Below are 23,904 nucleotides of genomic sequence, written 5' to 3'. Positions count from 1 at the left end.
TCGTGCCCATAACTGGCCCCTTCACACCAGACTGAACTGTAGGCTGAAGCTAGTGGAGAGAGTAATAGATTGGAACCAGGCTGCTCAGGTTAAGTGGGCCGCTTTGTGAAGCTCATCCATAATCCTGCTGGAGCCCAGAGAACAATACGTTAATTAGAGCCGACGGCACCGCTCCTATCAGCCATCCATCCTGCCCGTGTCTGCGGGGCCTTCCCCATAGACACACCGGCCCACTCCTTACTCTGAAAGAGATTTATTCATTATCAATGTTTGTCTGCAAGAGGGACTGGTGGGGAAGGAGGGGGAGTCCTAGAGGGGAGGAGTATGACAGTGGCTGAGCCCAGTCTGCCGGTGGTGGATGATAGGTGTGTCGGGGGCTGGAGGTAGGGTGCCCCCAATTAGAGGGACGAAGCAAGTCCTCCTGTTGAACAGGTAGAGAGGTGAGCCGAGTAAAATGAGAAGAAACTCAGTAAATATTTAACAAGAAGGAGTCTTTTTAGGGTTTTGGCTTTGAACCTAGCTCACTTTAAGCGCCAAATGATGGGAACGAGAAGGTAAAAAAGAGGAAATCCATTTATTTAGTGTATTTCACACTCCCTGTGCTTACAAAGTACTGAAAAAGTGCTGGTTGAGAGAATAAATAAGTGACCTTTATGGAAGCCAGAAGGATTTAGGCAGATATCATGAGCGACTCACTACCAGCGAGCAAAGAGAAATAAGAACTACAAGACCAAGGATAGGTCTAGAGACTTTCACCTCAGAGTCCTCTGAAAGGAAGACATATTTACATTTTCCTGGACTTTATTACCTGTATGTTGTGTAGAATTATGGAGGAAACAAGAAAAGACCAGCTTTCCTTAAGGTGGAGTCACAGCCTTTAAGGAGAGAAACCACAGATCAGAGATGGCCAGAGGCCAGGAGGACTGTGGTCCACTCACCCAGGCTCCAGCGATAGCAAGGCGGAGCTGCCCAGTTCCTAAACTCATCTCGAAGGAGGCCTGAAAGGAACATGGAACTTTCTCCATAGCCTCTGCTGCCCCAGCTCCCATCGCTCATTTATCCCAGAAACTTGTTCAAATTGTGCTGCCCGGGCCAGCAGGTCCCATCATCTAAGAGCCTGGTGAAAAATATAGAATCCTGGGCTGCCTGCCAGAGCTGCCAAATCCAAATAAGCCTTTTAACGAGATCTCCATGTGATTTTCATGGGCACCAAAAGCTCGAACAGCCTGCCTGCCCCATCGTATGCCTAGTGCTTTGAGAGTAACATGGTATTTCTGGGATGGAACCGGTAGGTTGAACTGGAAGTTCTGCCCTGATTCTCCATTAACTGGCTGAGTTATTTGGGGCATATCACTTTTCCTCCGGGCCTTCCTTTGCTTAGAGAGAATTGAACCATATCAGTGACTCTTAAACCATGGCAATTATTGGTTATCTGGGATGAATGGCAGCATCTGAAGATTTACACTTCCAGTAGGTCTTGCACGCTGCTGATACCGCTGGCTCCCACTTTGAGAAGTCCTTGAGCATATAATTTCTAAAGTTCCTTCTGACCCAGATACCCTATGGGTTGGTCATTCCCACTTGAAAGCTCTACCTTCAAGGAGCATCTTTGGTGAGAAGGATCAACTCCCCAGTGCAAGCTTCCTCCAAGAGGCCCTGGTCACCCCTGTCCTCTCTGACTTCTTCTGGGCTGGGCAGTTAATGCCATCTTGCCAGCACATTTGGGATTGATGAGCTAAATCTAACAAAATGCACAGAAGGCAATACAGGCAAAGAATTATCAGCAAGATTTAAGAAGAGTCTTACGGAATACAGCAATAAAACCTGGAAATAACTATCCATTTCCTACCAACAAAATGTCTCATTTCCGAGTCCATAAATGCTCCCCCCTCCGGATCCCAGACCCATCTGTTTTGTAAGCATGTATAATTATTAGCATCATAAAGTCAGTTTCTAAACCTAATGTAATTATCAGGAGCCACAATCACATCAGGTAAAGGCGGGGGAGCGAGGAGGAGGCTTGTTCACTGCAAACTCAGACTATTTCTTTAAACAGAAAGAAGTAGTCACATGAGAAGATAACGATTCTTTATGGTGATATTATACTTCCTATGGAGGCTTCGGGGACAGCTTTGCAAATAAGACTGAGCTGGCTCATCTCAAAGCAAAGAGCGGTTTCCTGGCATGTACAGTGGGTTTAGTCTCTACTGGGAGTGAGGAATTAGGATCACTGTGTTTCCTCTGTGCCCAACCTTGAGATTCTCTGCAGGCCCCAGGAGCTTGGCCTTCCATCTGGAGGTGCGGCTGAAGTTAGTTCATTCTTTTTCCCTTTGCACTGGCCCTGGAGAGTCAAAAAAAAGTTTACAAAACCACTTTGAGATATTAGCCAGTAGGGAGTTTCTGGTTCTGAATCAGTTCAGGACGATCGTCTTTGTGTCCCGTCACAGTGGCTGTTTGGAGGAGTTAGTGGCCTAGTGACCCATGGAATGAGTGAATGAGAGGATGAAGAAGTGCTGGATGGAGAGAGAAGCTACAGAGGATGGCAGAAATCACTCTGCAAGGAGAAGGAAAGCACCTTCTCTTCGTATGCCTTACTTGTAGTAGTGTGGGGGCAGCCTGCAGATCTGGCAGGGAATGCAAAGAGGCTGACTTGAACTTACTCTGTAATATACAAAATAACATTGTTATCATGCAGCTGTCTGGATGGAGGGGGTCTCTGCACAGTGGTGAGATCCCCATCACTAGAGATTTTCAGACAACGGCTCCCCATGAACCTCATCCAAGATGATGGAGTGTTAAGTAGAAATACAGTGCGGTGTAGGGTGGGTCATTCACTCAATAAGCCCCCGAGGTAGATGATTTTATTGCTCTTTTAAAATAAAGAACATAAGCTTGGAGATTTATGGAACAAACCCATGATACCCAGCTGGGAAAGGGTAGAGCTAGGGTCCAAAGCTAGTGTTAGAGGTCTTCACTGTGGCTTGAAGGACTGTCCAGATGCTCGGTGCACTGAACTTGACATGCTTGTGACCTGCAAAGCAAACACTGGCTGTGGTCAGTGGCTGACATGCTGGTCTGGCTTTTGGATGCATCACTAATTTGAAGCTTTCTTAAGAGGATCCGTTAGGTATGCGTGTGTGTGTGTGTGTGTGTGTGTGTGTGTGTGTGTGTGCCTAACTTTTCAATGCATTTGTCCCTTGTTCAAACGTGCTTGTTAAACTTCCCCAGTGTCTTCTTGTATGTATGTTTTCTTGTCTGTCACTACAAATTCAGCGTATGATGCAGTAAACTGAGTATTTCATGGCTCCTTCCCAGCCATCCTCTGCCAGTTAGCACCACACTAGGCCCTTCAGTGCAGGCTGGAGGAGCAGTTCAGCCAGGTGAGGGCATGCCATTGGGGTGCAGGCTGCTATGTTGCCCCTCATTTCCGTAGCATGGGCGAATTCTGAAGTGTTGCGTGTGCAGGGTGGAGAAGAGTGGAAAGGCAGACTGCTGTGCCTTCCAGAAGCATCTCCGCAGTCTTGGGAGGTGGCATTGTGTGAGCGTGTTTCCCTCCTGTTCCCGTCCCTTGTTCTGGTGTCAGCCTCCTCTGGGCCTTCCCTCCTCCCGGATCCTGTCCTGCTGCTGTCTCTCGTCTTCTCTTGGAGTTGCCTGCCAGGGATTCCTTTTCTCCTGTGCAGGGGGAGCAGGTAACAGGAGGGGGGTAAGGGACAAAGGAGTACTGGCTGTTGGTGCCAGACACTACCTTTCCTCTCTGAAGGCTACCTGCCCACTTCCTGTCACCCCGCCTGCCTTTGCCTTCAGTGCCTTCCAATTCAGCTTAGCACTGTGCTAGGGTAGGCCCCAGCAAGAGAAGGGCACCAGCTGGGCCTCTGGGAGGGCATCTGCTGCTGCTGATAAGTGCCCCTGTCTTTCTCCTCCCCTGTGGCAGGTGGAGATGCCCTCCCCCACGAGCCAGGGAATTAAAGCAGAAACTGGGCTTTGGCAACTCACCTTCTCACTGGCACCAGGCCTGCACTGTCTCCGCGGATTTCTCTCTCCAGGACTCACTGTAGCCTGATTAAAAATGATTCTTTCTTGCAAAGCAAAATAGGGTGTTGTCAGGAGTCCACCCCACAATGAGATGGAAAGTTGGAACTCCAGGGGCTCCCATCGCAGCTAAGAGGAGAGGACCTTGGGGTACGAGAATGGAGTCCCTTCCAGGTGAGGAGGAGATCATAGAGCATAGGGTAGGACAGAGGTCAAGCTGGCCTCTGTGGCTCTCTGTCTCATCTGACCAGCCCAATGTTAGCATGCCAGGGTCACCAGAATGAAGACGGGCAGGGTGGCTGAGAGCACTGTTCCGGAGGGTTTGGTGGGCTTGTTTTTTTTCTGAGGACTGTGAGAGAGGGATCTGGTCTAGATCTGTCTCTCTGGCTTGCAGACTGAACCGGGCCTTCGTCTCTCTCTGTCTGTTGCCATTGTCTTCTTTCTATGTGGATCTATGTGCCACACTCCCTCCTTGCTAAGGTCATCTGCTGCCTTAGTGTACTCAGGCTGCCATACTGAAACACTACAGACTGCATGATGTAAGCAACAGTAATTTTATTTGTGCACAGTTTTGGAGAGTGGGAAATCTAAGATCAAAGGCTGGCAGAGTTGGATTTCTGGGAAGGACTCTCCTCCTGGCTTACAGAAGGCTGCCTTCTCTCTGTGGCCTCATGCAACAGAGACAGCAGGTGGTCTGTGCCTTTTTCTTATAAGGGCTCCAGTCCCACTGGCTTAGGACCCATCCTAACGACCTCAGTCTTACCTGACCACCACTCTACAGACTTTATCTTGAAATACAGAGATAATTTGAGGCATGGGGGTTAGTGTGTCAGCCTGTGAATTTTTAGGGAACACAATCAACCCATGATGCCCATGTTTGACAGGTTTGACTCTGAGATAAAATATGCAAGAATGTCTCCCTTCTTTGGCACTGCTAGGTTTTCTGGGAGCTGGGATGGGCAGAGTCCGCTCAGGCAGTCCTTTGGCTTAGGCTGGACACCCAGGGCTCCCTGGGCTCTGCTCAATGGCCCAACCTTGTGAATGGATGGTGTGGTAGTCTGGGGTTGTACACAGAGAACAATTCAGATCAGGACATGGAGTTTATAATATTTTTATAATGATCACCGGAAGTTAACACAGGAGAATGCAGGAAATCTATTCTCAATACCAACAACATAGATTATTTAGTCAAGAGTCTAAACCCCACGGCAATGTCCCACATGAGTCCAGATAAAAACCCAGAGCTCAGGACAACACCTCCACGAGTCCAACTGGAGGTCCAGAGCCCACAAGAAGGATTCATGCCAGTCTCTTTTACGGATCCGTGCCAGGAAGACCCAAGGGTCAGTGGTGGAAGCCAGAAAGTCCATGCCAGCGGGGTGAAGGAGCTGTGCTAGTGGGATGAGGGTTCTACACTGGAGCCGAGAAGACACACTCACAACAAAGAGCAGGGTTGTCCTGAAAGGCGCCACAGCTGTCCTCAGCGACACGGAGGCCCCAAGCTCCTCCGACGACAAGCACAGTTGGGTACTTGCCAGGAAGCAGCGTGACGAGTTCATCCTGGAGACCAGGCAGCACATGTCTTCCTCTCCGGAGCCAGGAATCGATGCTTGATGTGAACCCCAAAGCTTCTCCAGGAGAACCAACAGCTCAGACAGCAACTCGTAGGAGAACCCACAATGCCTCCTTAACGCCTCAATCCCCCTCTCTACACCTCCCTTCTTCTCCACCGATTTATCCTGGCAACCCTCCTCAGGTGGAGCATCTTCTCTCAATGCATGCTGATGTAATCCAGCTGGCGTTAAGTTGACCACCCCAAACCATAACAGACGGCTCCACCACAGCTGCCATTTCCCCCTTTGTTGGCTTGCTCAAGCATGCAACGCTCTCCTGGCTGGTTCATGTCTGCGTCACCACGTGGTAAAGAACCCAGCACGCAGGGGGACACTTTAGGTCTGCTTCAAGATGTCCAAGCAGAGCCAGTGAGGGGATAAGAGGAAGGACATTTTAGGAAGATTCTGGAATGGGATAAGTGGGAGAGGTTCAGAGAGGTGAGAGATGGGAGAGAAGCAAGAAGACATGAGTGGAAATTAAAAAGATTCTCTTTCATTCCAAACGTGCCGTCACAGCCAAGGAGAAAACACTTTTACCCACACCTTTTTACTTTTTTTTTTAACCATAACAGGATTATTCCAAAAGCATTTCAAGCATGAGAAATGCTGCTTTTTCTTTGAAATCTTTATTTAAAGTACACAAAGATCAGAATTTTTATTTCCAGGTGAAGTAGCCCTTCTGTCTTTATTGTTCATTCTGCATTTCCTTCTGGAGACAGAGCGTGCAGCGCTGTGCTGTCAGCAAAGGACCTTTAACCCGTGCTGCGATCCTGAATTACGGAACTCAGAGATGGGGTCAGGCATGGGGACTCCTCTTCATCCCCTTCAGCTGACCCGCAGCCTACCATTGGGTCTCACGCTCCTGATGCACCCCCGGCCTCTCGGAGTTTCTTAGCCCTGTCTGTGCTTACTCTCCCTCAGTATCATGGTGCAAGGAGAGCCCAGCTTGGGAGTTGTACAAACTTACTTGTCACATGATCTAAGCAGAAGGAGAAAAATATACGAGAGTAGTGAACTCACATGGCTCTGGCCCTGGGGGCACCACCCTGACCCATGTCCATGAAAAATAGCCACATAGGCCTCCCTGTCCTTGTCATAAAAGCACAAACTCCGAGGTGGGAAGGTCTTTGGAAAATAGAGAACTCTACACCCTACCGGGTTGGTGGGTGCTGGTTGGAGCCCTGCCCTCACGGCCCAGGGGAAGGACTGCTCCTCCCTTGTCCTTCCAGGCAGCTCATGTGCTGGAACGTGTTAAGTAGGATCCTTCTGGTATTAGTCAAGGTTCTGTGGAGAAACAGAACTAAGAGAATTTGTTATCCATATCCATATCCATATCCATATCCATATCCATATCCATATCCATTTCCATGACTTATTAAGAGGAATTGGATCACATCACTGCAGAGACCGAGAGGCTCTAAGTCTTCAGGAGGAGGCAGCAAGTGAGAGACCAGAGAGAGCTGAGAGTGTAAGCTCCAGTCCCAGGGCTGACAGCTTGAGATCAGGAAGAGTGGATGTTGTGGTTGGAGGCGGGAGAAAGTTAATATTCCTGATCAAAGCGACCAGCCAGGCAGAACTCTTTCTTCCTAGAAAGGGCGCAGATTTCCTGTTCTATTCCTGCCTTTTTGTGCTTCGGTGAGGCCCACTCACACTGGCAGGGCAGTGCTTTTACTCAGTCTCCCAGTTCAAGTGTTAGCCTCACCGTGAAACACCCTGGCGGAACACTCAGAACATCGTCGGACCAAATATGTGGGCATCCATAGGCTATCCAAGTTCCTGTTTGAAATTAGCCATTGTTCTTCCTTTGTACCACTTTTCAGTGAGGCTGGTCCACCTCGTCTGGTCTTTTGGCATAGGGGAAGCCCCTCCAGGGGACCCACAGAGTTTGGTACCCTGATTACTGCCGAAAGGGGTCCTGGCACCCCAGCTGGAAGACACCTCCATTGCATTGCCTCTCCCTGCAGTGCAGCGGCCAGCTCTCCTGCTGTGGTCATCCCTGTCCCTGATGCATCCAGGCGGTGCATGGCTGGTGGAGTCAGGACTGCCCTAGCTGGAGAGGGCAGTGAGGTCATCTTGTACTTGGTTTTCTGTTCCTTTGTTTTTTCTTTTGTCTTTTTGAGACAAGGTTTTACTCTGCAGGTCAGGCTGGCCTTGAACTTGCAATGATCCTCCTGTATCAACCTTCAGATTTCGGGGATTACTGGTATGTCTCACCATTCCTGGCCTAGTTAGCCTGTACTTGGATCTCTGGGAATTGGATGCTAACGGCCTGGTCCTCTACTTCTTGGTAAGTCATGGAAAGCAGCCTCTGGGGCCGACAGGAACCTCTACTCTTTTTGAAAGCTCATTCTCATTTTCATCCACTCCCAGGAGGCTATTCGGAGAGGCAGGGAAAGGGGGCACTTTGCACATATCATGTCCTTCAAGCTGCAGGAGCAGCCAGACAAGCAAGTCTCATCTCCATGTAACCACAAGGACACTGGCACAGGAGAATCTAAGTCAAAAGCTGAGAATCACATTCCCAACTGCAGGCGCTGAGACGTGAATCTGTTCCTGATGTAGTTCAAAACCTCCTCTTTCTGCTGTCTTGGGGTTTATGGGCTGTGCCAGCTCTGCAAGCTGTATTGCCCAAGGGGAGAGGGGAAATGGGCAAGCCTCGCATAATTTTAAGGTGCCCATGGAGCTGGGTTAGTGGCCAGCCTGAACAGTCACTGCAGGCTCGACATCTCTGTGTCATCTTCAGGAAACAGTAAATACAGAGGCTGGAGGAAGTGAACACTATGGGCGCCCTTTGTGAGCTGTAGGATCCCAAGGATAACGCCCTTTCATCTGAGAAAGGGGGCTCCTAGATTAGGGGGCTTTGAGGTTTCTTTATTTTGGTAGCACTGAGCATAAAGCAGAGAGGTGGGGGAAGGAGAGATCGGCAGCCACAGGGTGCTTCGCTGGCCTGTTACTTTCTGCCCTGTTCCAGGAGTGCAGAACCTTCCTGGGGTGGAGGTGTAGCCCAGAGGCTTCGCAAAGGGCACAGCCGGAGAAGAGGGCAGCTTCCTGTTTGTCTGGGACACTGCCAGCCGTGTTCTGCAGAGACTTGGAAGAGGAGAGCAAACAAGAGGATTTTCAGATGGTCTTTGTACGCCTTCCCCTTTGTTTTCTCTTGGAGGGAGAGGCGGCTACCGCTCTAAATCTTGGCCTGGAGGAGCCGGGCGCGGGAAGCTGGAGGGGAGGACGGCTTATGTGAGATGAGGAGGCTGAAGCCCTGCTAAGCTGAGCTAGGGAGCAGCTGATCTGCGCCTGGCTCAGCAAAGCTCCTGTTTCTCTGGAGACAATGCGAGCTGACCTTTCTGGATCCCCTTGCTCCTCTGACAATGGACTTTAACAGGAATTGTCATCCCTTTGGAGAGGCTTGAGGCTGAGGCAGGTGGTGGCCTAGGGCGGTCCCACAGACATTCCTGGAGTACCTGCAGAGAAGGGCCACTCATCCTCCCAGGGCAACCCATTTCATTTTTCCCAGCTCCGTGCTTGGCAGTCTGTCTCTTGGAAACTTCCGTTTGCCATCCCAGGGTCTCCCAGGCCTGGAGCTCTTCTTCTTCAAGCCTCATGGCTTTGCCAACCATGACACTTGCCTCTGACCCCACGTGTGCACTTGGAGCAGCCTCGCTCTCTGCAGGCAGTGCCAGCACTGCTCCGAATCAGCCGTTTCTTTTCCTCAGCTGGGCTTTAAGCTGCCCTCAGCAGGGACCAGCTCACCCCTATCTTTTATATCCCACATATTCAGTAGCAGCGGGCTGAGCATATGGCAACTGTTTAATCACTGCACGGTAGAAACCGGGAAGGAAGAAAGGAGAGGAGGGAGAAAACAAAAGATATCCTTCTTCTGTTTTTGGCTGCTAGACAATGGCTCCCTACCCAGGATAAGATTCCCTTGTGATAACCAATTGTCGCTTTTGAGAAGTATCTTGGTGAGGAGAGCAGTCCCCGGCTGTGACCTCAGTCCTGGGTTGCAGTTCTGGTCCTTGTATTTCCTAGCCAGACAACACTGGGCCTGTTGGCTCTAAACCCCAGAATCCGTCCATAGAAGGGACCTCATATAGGATCGTGCACCTCATAGAGGATCAGATCAGATCAAGAAACCTCATGCTTTGTGTGAACTGGATTTCCTTAGGTATGCAGGGCAATGGGATTCCAACAACAGCAGAGTATTATTTGATTAATTCCTACTTTGTGATACCTGCATAGATGTTTCTGTATAGATGTCATCTTGGTGCATGGCTTATAAGACAGGAAACTTACAGATGAAGACACAGAGGTTCAGATTGGTTCAGTGACTCAAAAAGCCACCATTTGAACCCAGGTCCTCAATGACCTCCTAGCTCAAATACTTTTGCTACAAACTGCTTCCTGTTAAAGGCAAATCAGAGCCAATGCAGGGCAGGGGGTGCGATGTGAGAGGTGCTAGTGGGCGGTGAGTTTTAGATGCAGAGACCTAAATCCTATGATTTAATCATTTCCTCCATTTAGTAGGGCAAAGCAAATACTCAAGGCTCATTTTTTTCCTGGCTTGGCTTAAAACCCTTTTCCTCACCCCGAGTGTCTCATTTGCAGTTGGATTTTGCTCTGCTAGCCAGGCGCCACTTCTTTTCCAAGGAACCAGGGACAGCAGCATAATGATGTGGGTTTCCAGGAGCACTCGGTGGGGGATCTAGAAACCAGCAGAACAAGGCAAGGAAGATGCTGTAATGAGTTGATCATTTGGCAAACTTTATTGAGCATTTACATGTGCCAGGAGCTGTGTTAAACCCCCGGGCTTGAGGAAACCTCTGGCTCAGATCTCCAGGAGCTTACAGATTGGTGAGGAAGAAAGGATTCAAGGCAGATGGAGGCTCCTTATGCTGATAGATGGGCAGAGGAGGGAGGGGAAGCTGGCAGAGGGAGAGTGTGCGTGTTCTGAGAAAGGACCAGGACTTTACCCAGGGGAGAGGAGGAAGGGTGGCCTGCCTGGGTCCCTCCTGCAATTCTCTGCCCCAGCAGCCCTCTCAAGCCTGGTTCTCAGTTTAAGTCAAATCACTTTGGTCCCCAGTTGCCTCCTGCCTGCCAGGTTCCAACTCAATCATTCTTTGAAATTTGGAGCTGTAGCTAAAACGCTTTTGCCCTGTAACAGGATTTTCACAGTCTCCACAGCAGCGGCAACGTCACTCATCACCTGCTGTTGTAATCTGCACTGCTAAGCCTGGGGCTCCAGGCAGAGAGCTTAACTTGCTTTGCTGATTCTAGCTCACTCTTCCTGGCACTGGAGCCTCACTTCAGGCGGGAGAGCTAATCCAGCCTCAACTCCACCTACATCTCCAAGGAGACACCAGTGGCAGAGGGAGCCCCAACTCCTTCTGGAGGAGGGAGGTCAGAACCAAGCTCCCCCAGACTGGATGGCCACGAAACATGGCGCCCTGAGTGGGTCTGTGAGGGCACCGGCTCTGTGCACCTTCCCCTAGGGGAGGTTGGCAGGAGAGATTAAGTGGCTGATTTTCCTGACAACTGTTTCAAGGACTGGCCAAGCCTCAGTGTCTGCATTGAGAGTGACAGCTCTGTTACAGGAAATACACAGTGAGTTGTGAACAAGACTTAGGAAACCTGTGTGCGCATGCGCCTGTGTGTGCGGTCCCTCAGGCTTCCTGATTAAGTACCTAGCATCTTTCTAAAATTGTAGTCATTGCTAGTATTTTTGCCTTCAAACTCCATCTAACGTTTTACGCTTTGGAGGGCAAAGGCCCAGAGCACCAGTGTTTGACACAAAATAGGAGTGTGCTTCATGCTTGTTGAATGAATGAGAACTGACAGTGGAGCTCAGCTTTGTTCCAGGCACTCTGCTGTGTGCTTAAGCACATGGTGAACAGGGAACGGAGGATCTGGTCACATAGGCAATAATTGGAAAAGCCAACTGGAAACAGGAAAAAGCTGCTAAAGTCCTTGGAGGTGGAGGCTGGGCATGCATATAAGCATTCACTCGTCCCTAAAACATTTGCTGAGTCCAGCCAGCAGTGGCCAGGTGTTCTTTATAGGTGTTGGGGAGATAGCAGAACTGTCCTGCTTCTGGTGGAATGTTCTGGCAAGATAATAAACAGATTTGGGCTTCACTTAGCCAATGACTTTGTGAGAAGTGGGACTGCCCAGCAATGCAGCATGGAGCCCCGTGAGGTACTGAGCTCCTCTTCGTTGCTAGACAAGTTTGGGCAGAGGACTTGTGGGCAAACCCTGGGGTGCAGGAGAGGGTGTTACAGGTGGTGTGGGTGTCTTCTCCGTATCCCCATTCTTCTGTTTATTCAGTGCAGGCTGATCCGTCGTCAACTGCTAGCACCTGTGTGTCCTTCTTGTGTGCTCCCTCTGCCCGCAGAGTCCACTGTGCTGCCCACTCGCAAGCAGGAAGTATCAGGGAATCGTTCGCACTGGGAGCTACCCTCAGCTGATGGAACCAGTGTACAGATGTCCCAGTTCCTTTCTCCCTTGGATGGCATCACACTGAGACCAGCGTTCCCCACTGTTTCCTAAGGCCCCAACAGGACTAAGCTCTGGTTTTCCATAGCAGAAACTTGCTTAGTAACCTCAATACTGAATACCTCACTGGCCGCCTTCCCTCTTCTGTGTCTCTTCCCCACCTCCCTCCTGGGAGTTCCTGATGTCACCTCCAGAATGAATGACTTGCACTTGGTCTCTGTGTCTGCTTCTGGGAGACCCAAAGGGTGATAAGGGGACCCTCCCCCGTGTGGGGAGCTGGGTCCGTTTCTAACACTCGTAACTACCAAACACTGACTGAACTCAGAAATGGCCTCGGAGTCAGCCCAGGTCTTCCTGTCCTAGCCAAGGATTTGGTACCAGACATTATCCACTCATCAGAGACAGCAGAGTATGCCAAACCTGCCTTCTTACCAAGTAAGGAGATGCCCTTAAAGCAGTTGTTATAAGCTCCTTTTGGGATGAACCTCGTATCTTCTGTGCCCCTCAAAGGACAGTGTTGCATACCCAAATGCATAATACCCAAGAACCCTGTGTTTCATACAGCTGATGAACCAGGGGCTGACCAGACCTAGTTTGAGGGACTTCTCTATGTCACCGGACCAGTGGGCGTAGAGCTGAGCAAGCACAGAGCTACGCGACAAGGTCTTGCCACTGATTGGAACCTATGCATAAATGCCCATAGATGTAATATGATGAAACCTTATTTTCAAGGTACAGGAAGGGGAAAGGTGCACACATATTCTGTAGGTATAGTGGAACCTGTGACTGCCACCTATCTCCCCCATCAGTAAGGGAGTTTCTGATGAGCTACTGGGAAAGTGGTCAGTATTTGGCCCTCTCAGAGAGCACCTCCAACTGCATAGATCCTCCTACCCAATGCTGTGCCCTCCTCAGTTGACCCAGGTCTGCTAAGAGGTCAATACACAGATTGAAAGGGCTGGACAATTTGACCGGACTTGAGAGCTCCACCTCTGGGCTATCAGAAAGATGGATTCCACCCTCTACTTAGGTTTACTTCCTGTCCATCTTAGCTGCTTGTACGGACACTATGATACTGTTTAGTAAACACTTTCCTGGTGACACTCCACCTTAGAGGCTGCCCAGGGGCCTCATGCAGGAATAATGAGATATTGTCCCTCTGGTTCAGTAAAGCCTCTGAATCAGCTTTCTAAAACCTAAAATTGTTCTTTATAGTGAGCACTTCCCACCTTAAGAAGTAAGACGTAGGCCACGTCTGGGTAGCAGTGTGCATGGGTGGGGTGGGATGGTGGGTACCAGCTGGATGGAGTAGGGTACCTGGTTCTGTGGATCATATTTCTTGCCTCTAACACACACACACACACCACCTGAGGTAAGCGGATGCCCCAGCCCCTGCACACCCAGCCCACCTAGACGGGGGTCCTGAGGATGATTAAACAGCCCCAGGCCCCAGGCAGCCACATCTCTGGATCTGCACTGCATCCCTGCAGCTGCATTTGCAAGGGGAGCTGGCTTTATTAGATCCCATTATAAATGGATGATTTGCCATCTCCGAAGATAAATGGGAAACTTCATGCAGAGGTATCCTGTCTGGGGAAACTGGAGAGTTATGGATGTTAGCTTTGTAGCTTTGTGAAAGCACTTTCTTATGGAAACTGAAATGACCAAGATTAGATTGAATTAGTATGTACTAGTATGAGATTTTTCTCCCCCTATCTATCTTGATTTTTTTTAAGGGAAAAGATTTGCCTCCTGTGTGAGCATTTTATAAAAATGTAAATCCCAGGTTTGAGTTTGGTAATTAGCAGGGGTGCCTCCTGATGCTAATGAGGCAGCTGCCCGGCTGGAACGGTCTTCAGCGGTGGTGGGGAAGGCGGCGCCCTCTGCCGGCTGCCCTTGGAAATGTCTTCTCTTTTCCGTCCACTCTGCTCCCTCTTGGGTCACGTGCTCGTTTTGGTTGTCTTTAGTTTCCATTTCTGCTGCTGGGCTCCTGGCCACATCTGAGGTTGGTGCATCCCCCTCAAACACAGACCCTGCTCTCCATGATGGTGTCCTCAGCATTAATTTCAGACGCAGCTCCCAGAGGGGAGGTAAACTTCCTTCTAGGGGACAGTTCCAGCCAGTAAATATCTGAGCACTTTTGGTACTGGACACAGTGCCAGGCACTGGAGCCTCCGATGAAGATTCTAAGGCTCCTGCTCTTCAGGAGATCAATCTAATCAATTGAAGTAATGCAGATACGCATAATTTTCAATCCAGCCCCGCTTCATGGGTGGTGATGGAAGTTCCCCAAGTCTGTGCTGTGCAGTGTGGCTCCCTGGAAATAATTTGAGAACAAACTTCTGCAAAGGGATCCCGAGCTGGTTCCTTGGCTGATTGCTCTGGGATCCCACGTAAAGCACATTTGATTTGAATCTCAGTTTTATCTTCTGTAAAGTGGGGTTTGTACAACCTGCTCTGCCTCTCTAGAATATTAGAACCGAAAGATCTACCGCTCCTCTGCCCCACTTCTTCTCTTGATAGAAGGGATCTGTCACACCCTCTTAGCAGCAGGGAAAGGGCAGAAGCTGGACCTTAACTCCTAGCTCCTGGCTTTTGACCACAGCAGGCTTCTACTAAGGATGTGATAGGAGTTAAATTTGAAACGAGAAAAGAAGATATTAAGAAATATTGTTTAAACTCCTGGATCTTTTAACACTATAGTGCTTGGCAAAACCTCCCATAAGAGCCATCATAGGCTCAGGACCAGGTCTGTAGCTTGGCCAATATTTGAACTATGGAGAACTCATTTGTGATATTACTCAGTAGTCTAGGCCCACCACACACCCCACCGTTGAGAGCCAGACTGCAGAAAGAGGAGATAAGATGGTGCTCCCAGAGGCAAGTTAGGGACCCCAGATATCAGGAACTCTGGAGTCCCTCAGACTCCACACTGGATTTGGGGCTGACCTATTGCGAGCCCAGCATCCCATTCGACAGCACATGGAGTATGGCACTGTGGCATCTGGAGCTATATTTGAGCCAAGGAACTTTGCAGACATGGAGAAGCGCTGGGGGAAACACTGGGATCAAGTGCAAGCCTAGCAGTAGACTTACTCCCCACCACACTACGCACGTTAGTCCGAAAACGGAGTTTGAACAGAGCACTGAAGCGGTTAATCTCAGGTGGGCTGATATAAAATGTAAAACACAGACTGAATAGTTTCCTTTTTATGATAAGCACTGTGCCTATCCCAAGGCCCAGGGTGCTCTGGCTAGGGCAGTGCCCAACTTTGTGAGTGCAAGGGCTCAGCTCACCTCTGCTTAGCAGTCAGCTTGGGACTAAGGCCAGGAGCCAGTCGTTCTGTAGTGGGTCCTCATGGTGGCTCATAGAGTCACAGGCTTTGCCCAAGATCTTCCAACCCCCAGCTCCATCCAGTAAGGATACTAGTGGGATCGGACCTGAGCCCACTTTCCCTTTCTTTGGGAGGTACAGGTCAGATCTTGCTGTGGATTAGATGAGCTCCCCCGAATGCTGGCTGCCGGGTCTCTTACTGGCTGAGGCAGGGACAGGCAGGGGGAACCCTCCGATGCCAGATGACTTCAACTATCTCCTTTCTCTTCCTTCCTCTTCACAATGGGCGAGGACAGTCTGCAGTCCCAAGGGAAGGAGGTGGCAGCCCAAGTCACACAGCTAATCAGCAGGAACACTGGCACTGACGTTCAGGGTAACTTGTGCATTAGGTCTTTCATTGCACAGGCTTGTAGCAAATGCTGTATATATTCTAGGAACTGTGTCAGCCGTGGATATAATCGAGAACAGGAAGACACGGGCCTTATTTGAGGGGTTTGCCTTTGCAGGGGTGGGGGTGTCAGGGGAATGTATAACCCAATACTTTTAAGTGTTATGAAGGAATATAACAGGGTCATATGTCAGGATGGAAGATTACTCTGGAAGCTAGGTGGTCCCAAAAGGCTCTTCTGAGAAACCAATATATCAAATTGAGTATGGAAGACTAACAAAGAGTTGGGCAGAATTTTGAAGCCTTAGTGTCCCAGGCAAAGGGTGCAACCTGCACAAAACCCCTGAAAGAAGAAAATTACGTGTGCTCAAAGAAACAAACTACCACCATCACCAAAGAATGCAAGCATGATTGGGCAGGGTGAGCAGGAGAAGCAGTGGCAGGGGCTGAGGGTGGCAGGAGGAGGCAGAGCCTTCCCTAAGTCACATAAAAGAAATTGGATTTTATTCTCATGTCCACCCTGTGACCTGAGTGAGTGCAGCTGTGTTTAGGGAGCACAATGTAGGGAGAAGACGCTGTGGCCAAAGACAGCCTCAGCATCTGGGGAAAAGCAGGAACTTGGCAGTGAGGAGGAAACACCAGAGCTGCTAAAGCAGACTCTGCAGTGGGGGTGATGCTCAAGAGGGCACAAGCAAAGGGGCTTGGAGGAGGCACTGATGCTGGCCCAAGAGGCTACCAGGGAGAGGGCAACTTGAATCCACAGAATTAGTTACATCCAAAGACCCAGAAGGAAGAGCCCAGACCAGGGCCCATGTGTACCAAGTAAACCCACGATTGGGCTAGGTGTCTGTGACTTATTTCTTATTGCTGGGTCCTGGCTAGAGACACAGACAGCAGGTCTGTGACGCACAGTGCTGACAAACCTCTACCTGGAGATGGGAGCAAAAGGTCCATGTGGGCAAGGGGACAGGGCCAAGTTCAAAATCTGATCCTGTGGATGCAACAAGTGGGGAAAGTAGGGGAGAGAAATGATGGATGGCTTAAATGAATACTGTCTTCCTTTGGTCCGAGGAGGCTGTGGGTAGAGGAGCTTTGAGGCCATAAATCAGCCTGCTCCCTGATCAGATGAGTGAGATTGGCACAACCCTGCAAACAGGCCTCCCTGTGATGGCCCCTCTGGTGATCATCAAGGCTGGAATTCCAACTGTGTTAGCATGGTGCCCTCCCACAGGATGCTGAGCCTCACTGAAGGACACGAGACACGAAAGCAGTCAGCACAGTGCCCAAGACACAGTCAAGGCCAGAGCTTTGCTGTTAATGCAGCTCTCTTGACCTTGATTGAGCTCCTTGACCTCCCAAGGCCCACATCCTCTTGTCATTAAGAGCAGATGACATTGCACAAGGGCTTCCATTCTCCTTTGGTGCTGGTCCCCGCAAAACCTCAGCCAAGTCACTTCTGCTCCTGCAGCCTCTTCTCTGTCGATCGATGAGCTGGTTCTAAATCTGAGCTCTTCTGTAGGTGAGCTGTAGCACACTGCTGAGCCACAAGTAGGTGACCTTTGTGGCAGGATGTGAGTTCCTCAGCCCTTGATATGCCCAAGTGGTCCAGGCAGGACCAACTGGGAGTGGCCTGTGGCATTGGCTCCATAGTGCAGATCAAATATTACCACTTTCTCTGTATGCTATGATGTTAAAAGAAAATAAAAGGGTTGAGAAGCCCTAGAAATCATTCCTGAGGAATCATTCCGAGGTCTCCACTGGGATAGCATGGCAAATGTTCACTGAGACATCTCCTGGCTTCAACACTCACCTCTTTCAAGAAATCTGCCCCCGCATCACTGTTCAGTGGCATTCCTTCATCTGGTCCCCTCAGCAGTTATGAACTGCATTAGCCTGGAATTGATTAATTTATTTATGCTTCTTACTATGCGACCTACAGGGTTGTTTCCCATAACGACAATGAGAAACTGCAGCTGCCACTTATTGTGCATATAGGTGCCAGACTCTTCAGTAAGTGCCCTGCCACAATTGTGCTGTGAGGACCGCGCGTGCTGCTGTGCATGGGGAACCCAGCATTTCAACAGCTTAAAACGGCTGTCTAGAAAGTCGGTTACTGGGTCAGGATTTCAGCCCACATCTGTCTGGTCCAATCCAGCCCAGGACTTAGCCACCTAAGTGGTATGTGCTCCCTCTCCCAGGTATACTGTGGAGTCTCAGAAAGACGAAAGTGTTCTGTGTCTTCCCACACCTCAAAACTATGCTCAGTATTAAAGCTCAGTGACTATTGCTTGGCATGTAAAGTACATTGGTGGAAGTGGGGTGCAGAAGGGCATTCCCCAATTCTCAGACAGAAGGCACAATTGGCCTGCAGCATTCCTTGGTTGTGGGTGAGCGTGTGAAGTCTTACAGGTGTCATGGCACAGAAGGGAAAAGCCCCAGGCAGTCTGGTGGGTGGAATTTCGGGGTAAGACACCCCCGCTCTCCCCTCCTCAGAGATCACTGATTGAGCTTGTTGCTCGAGCAAGGTGTCACCTAAGAGTTGGTCTTGAGGTCCCCTGAAGGTTTCCCAGTCTGTCTGTGCCTCTCTATGGGAGGCAGAAATAAGAGTCAGAGACTGGCATCCAGATTAGTGGGTCCTAGAGTCCTGGTGTGAGGTCCACAGAGCCAAGCAGCCCTCACCCAGGTGCCCCAGACTCCTGCCTGCAGTGCCCTCGCCCTCCTTACAGTGCCCAGGACTTCCTCACCTTCCTTCCTGGGTCACATTGGCTTCCTGGGTGGTAGACAAGCCCTCACCTGGGTAGGCATCTAGTTAGGTCCCCTGACTAGATGGACTCTTGGTCAGTTGTCTGTGAGTGGGCAAGGGCAGCCTCCCTCCCCTCCTTCCTTTACCTGACCATCAAACCATACATGTCCATACTTCATACTAAAAGTACAATGATTCTAGATTTGACTGTGCTCCAACCCTAACTGGTATGTAAGCTTGCACTAGATTACCAACATTTATTCAAGGACTATTTACTGAGCATCTACTAGGTGCAACATATTATTCTAGGTACTGGACATGTGATGGTATAATATGTATTAAATACAGGCAGATGTGCATAGTAGGACTAGAGTGAATTAGGATGATTAGGAAGACAGCCAAGTAAAACTTCTTTAAGCCAAAACCTGAGTGAATGAGCAAGAAGAGATGGAATGGAAGAACATATTATGGGGAAGGAATAGCCAGTGCAAAGGCCCTGAGATGCAAAGAAGAGAACACATAAAAAGCCAACAGATTGCTTGCTTGTTGCTATGTGGACAGCAGGTTGCAGGGCAAATTGGCGCATGGACGGAGATCAGTTTGAAGGCTACTGCCTTGCAATGGTTCACACCCATGAGGGTGATTCTTGGGTTGAATTACATCAACTTTTACTAACTTCACTGAAAAAGATAACAGAGCACCTTATAGGACAGTGGTGGAGATTAAATGAGCAAACATTAGCATGCAATAGTAATTACAAAAGACTAATAATATAGCATGAACTCAGCTGGATGTGAGACCCCCATAAAAGAACCGAGCTTACCTTCTTATTCTGCAAGTCCAGGGATGCAGCCAGTGAGCCAGGGTCAGATGCCAGCAGCCCCTTTCTGGCTTACTTGTCCCAGGCTCCAAGGGGACTGCATCTCTTAGAGTTCAGAAAATCCTGATCCGGTCACCATGCAGAGCGCGGGACCGATGGTGATCTTGGGAGCAGGCAGCCATGTCTCTGTGCAAGGGTGCTAGCGGAGAGGACACCTGGGCTCCCGGCTCCATTTCTTCCTGGGACTGGCTAAGGGTGAGCGCTCGCTCCATTCAGGAGGTCTGCAGAGTTTAGGAGGGGCTGGAAACGGATGAGAGCCAGCTGGGAAGGGAAGAGGGCTAGAGATGGCGAGGAGACAGGAGCCTCTTGGTTCTGACCTTCCGCGATGCAGGGCAGGAAGGTGGGAAAATAGAGGGAAGAGAAGGAACAGGTGAGAGGAATCGTCCCCCAGCTCTCCATCATCTGAGAGGACCAGATGAGAGAACCTGCTAAGACCGATTTGCTTAGACTCTGGCTTGTGCAAAGACAAGCCCTGGACCTCTGGGCACATTTCTGCTCCAGTGAGCAGGGTCTCCTCTCCTGCAGAAACTGGGCGCTTCCAAACAGTGCTGGGGACAAGCTTGTTGAGGGCCTGGAGGGCCCCGTTGACCTCCACCCCCAACTCTGACTGTTCTAGCTGTCTGCAGGATGGTAAAGGGGATATTTTATGAGCTCTTCATCCCTCGGGTCCCGCGGGGATTTTGCCTTGCTCCAGACCATCTCGGATACACACATATATCTTAAAAGAAAAAAGAAAGAGAAAAGCTATTTTATTTCATTGCCAAACTATCCACTTTAAATACCCTTTTTATTACAGTATCTGCATAGTAATACTAATAATAGATCTTGTTGGCAGCTCTAATGAGGCTGGAGAATATAAGGTTTCCAATAAAGTTAATTGTTGCCTTTAATATTCTCATACATTTATACATGGTAAATCTTTAAAGGAGAAAAAACACTCCATTTCATCCCTGTTAAGCAGCTGGTCCTACACTGCACGGAGACCAACGACAGCAGTGACACGCACTTGACTTGTGGAGAACTTGTGTTGTGATCTCCAAACTCCTCCCCAATCTGAGGGGCAGGAGTTTTGAATCAGTAGGATCTGGATTTTCAGGTAGATGTTGCTGCAACCTAATTTTGTAGCTAGATCATGTTGCATAACCTCTCAACCTCAGTTTCTTAGTCTAAAAAATGGGATTCATAATAAGTTTGTTAGCACAATATAGTGCTTGGCATATTCTCCGAGCTCCATGCATAAAAACTGTTATCACTATTTTAAACTATTTAAATACAATTGATATTTTATCCACCTACCGGGTATATCATTAGCTGTGAAATAAATCTGGGCATTAGAAGCCTTGAACCTGAATTTCAGAGTTAACTAAAAGACACTTCTGTCAGTTAATCAGTTTCACAAGGTTACCCAGTCCCTCCTGGTCCCTAGCAACTCCCAATATCTGTCAGTGCTGGGCAGCCCTGACCCCCACACCCCCGGCCCCCAAATTCATAGTATCATCGGCTCACCTTAGATTGTACCCACCTTTTAACTATATCCAGGTCTATCACACCTGCCCTGGACCAATCTTTATTACAATATATGTGAAAGAGGGCTGTTTCTTCCCAATCTTGGGGTGGACATTCCTGCCCAGCCACTCCCTACGGTCGTAAATTTTCTTTGTTTTCACATTTTCTTGAAGAAAGATTTCATGATTTTTTACAGTCACAGAACAAAAAAGAATGTGTGTTTCACCATTTATTCCATCACCAATCTCATGTACTTTTGACAGCTCCATCACATTTCTGACATTTACAATGGTTTTCTCCCAGGGGGGTAAGTACTACAGGATGTTTATCCCCGGGGGCCCCCACCCCCATGATCCGGGAAAGGAAGAGCTGAACCAGGATGCCCCAGGTTAGGGACAGGTCTATGCAACCTCGCATTTCAGCAAATATAGCACAAATATCCTCCCCCGGCCCCCCCACCCCGACCTCCCCACCCAGCCAGGGTTCTCCTCTACACATCAACGCCTTTCCTGCTGGCAAGTGGTAAGAAATACTATGTGGCAGGATGGTTGCCATGGCAACCCTCATTTCCAGTTAAACAACCGGGCACTGATGAAAGGAGTCTCGTTTGCTTTGGTTAAAGGGTTTGTTGGGAAGGGTGTGGGGCTCCTTCTTCCTTGCTCTCCTCCTCTGTCTCGCTGCCCACCTTCTGGGCTCTTTCTCAGCGAACGGAAGGAGCGCTGATGGGGCGAGGCCAAGGAGTGCCCGGGCTCTTGGAAACCCTAGTGTAGTTTCAGGCTGGACCTAGGCAGCCAGCACGGAGTCTGGGCCTCAGAGCCACGAGGCGCCTCCTTCGGTTCCAGCCTGGTTTTTCTCCCCCTCCTGCCTGCCTGGAGGCCCAGGGCCTCCCAAAGGAAGGACCTGTTGGGGGAAGAAATCGGCTGTTGGAAGACCCTGTGTCCCAACAGGTGGTTGGGTAATTAAGTGAGCTTTATGCACACAACACTGTTTTGCCCGATGTAATTGCAGTTTCCATATAAATAATTCACGGGAAATTATTAGAGTGAGGACATTGCCCGCCTCCTCATAATTTGCTTAACCGAAATAGGCTCTTTCATCATCTGCGTTGATTTGCCTTAAGACCATGCACTCAGCATCCTTCATAGGCTGCTCCTCTGAAAACGAGAATGCAGAATTTAATTAAGTTATGCAAATCGAGCGTCCCCTGCCTAGGGAGAGGCGGGGTGTTTGCCCACATGGCTGTGAGGTGGTACCGGCAAGGCAGGAAGAGGCCGGGGTGTGCCCCAGCTGATTGGGGAAGGACGGGGTGGGCCCCAGAGAAACAGCAGCGCTGGATGCTGAGCTGGAGACCTGGGCTCACAGATGGAGTGCAGGAAGCTCGGAACTTGAATTCTAGGGTCCACTGTCTGGAGAGCAGCTGTGTAACTTCGGGGAAGTGCTTAACCTCAGGAAAGCTCAGCATCCTTCTCTGGAAAATGAGGGTCATAAAGGCACTGGTCTAGGGCTGATGAGAGGAATAAACAGGAGGATCCTGTGAAGTGCTTAATGTGGTTTGGCCACAGGGCTTCATAAGCACTTGTGCCATTCCTTTATTATGATTGGTGTTACTGCCATCAGATGGCTTCTCCTGTCTGTGGCTGCCATTCTTTATCACAGAAGTATCTGGTTGTGTCCATCCTGTCCTTCTGCCCCAGGGAGGGTTAGAGCTCTGACTTCTTCTATAGATTACCCCATAATTTTTGAGGGTAGTTGGAAAATTATAAGAGAAAATTTGACATTTTGGAGGCAGACAGATCAAAGTTCAAGTCCTATGCTTACGTAGTTCCAGCAGTGGACAAGCCACTGTACCTCCATGAGCCCTGGGGCCTCTCAGGCACAGGGGAGAGAGGGTTATTTTCTCTCTTGGGGCCTGTGAGGAGTAGGAGGAAATAGCCCCGCATACCTGCTGCAGAGTTTATGTTCTGCAAACGGTCAAACCGATCTTCCTGGCTGGACCCACCATGCCCTCAACGATCGAGGCAGGGCCTCTGCAGCCTGTGTACCCTTCACCCTCACTTTTTTGTCCTGGTGTCTTTTCCCCCCTTCCCTCGAGGTCCTCTGTTCTTTCCTGGGTTCTGTAAAGGATCAGGTGATCCCATGAACCCTCTCACCCTGAGGTGTAAGTCCCCTCTTCCTGAGGGGACTCTCATTGACTCAGGTTTGAAAGACTTAAGTTTTCTAAATCTGCATCTAAAATTTGGTGGCTTTAATGAGGACCCATAAAGCCAGAAGGGGCTTCTCAAGTCTCTACTACGAAGTAACGACTTTATTGCAAGTGAATTTCTGGATCTGAGAACCTCCCCTGATGGCTAGTCTGTCTCTCTGTCTCTATCTGTCTGTCTGTCTCTGTGTCTATCTGTCTCTCTCTGTCTCTGACTGTCTCACTCTCTGTCTCTGTCTGTCTGTCTGTCTCTCTCTCTTTCTCTCTCTGACCCTGTGTTCTGAGGAGGCTCTTACCTGCCTCAGAAGAAGAGAGGGACCGTCCTGCTCGTAGAGGGAGGTGGAGAGAATTTTGGACTCAGTTTCAGAAAAGGTGCTTTGATACTAGTTGTCCTGAATGTTCTTTGTGAAATTAATGGCGCTCAGCATTAGTGTCCTCTCGTACAGTACTATTTATTGTTGGCCCCTCCTGAATCAGTCTGCACTCTTTTTGGTCCTGCTCTGGACCCCAGGAAACCGACCTTTGTATTCTCTGTGTTAGTCAGCTGTCTATAGCTGTGACCAAATGGTAGAGGGGGAAAAAACTTAAAAATAAGAGGTTTGTTTTGATTCATGGTTTCAGAGGCTTAAGTCCATGGTCACTTGGCCCAGTTCTTTTGGGCCTGTGGCACCACTGCACACCATGATGGCCAAAATGGGTGATGGAGGGACACTGTCACCTCACAG

The 23,904-nt window shown here is 49.5% G+C and overlaps 1 long non-coding RNA gene across 1 annotated transcript; it reads left to right on the top strand.

The window, feature by feature from the left end:
- The first annotated feature begins 10,606 nt into the window (after positions 1-10,606).
- On the top strand, positions 10,607-12,342 carry LOC134477524 (uncharacterized). Its single transcript, XR_010049548.1, has 2 exons — positions 10,607-11,240; positions 11,961-12,342. It is a non-coding gene; the product is annotated as an uncharacterized LOC134477524 (long non-coding RNA).
- Positions 12,343-23,904: the final 11,562 nt, after the last annotated feature.

This window comes from Cavia porcellus, unplaced genomic scaffold (genome assembly GCF_034190915.1).
Source record: "Cavia porcellus strain 051 isolate PalLab524CR breed Dunkin Hartley unplaced genomic scaffold, mCavPor4.1 scaffold_9, whole genome shotgun sequence".
NCBI classification, from domain to species: Eukaryota; Metazoa; Chordata; class Mammalia; order Rodentia; family Caviidae; genus Cavia; species Cavia porcellus.
Note: the sequence above shows the minus strand (reverse complement) of the source record. Positions and strands in the feature narration are given on the sequence as shown.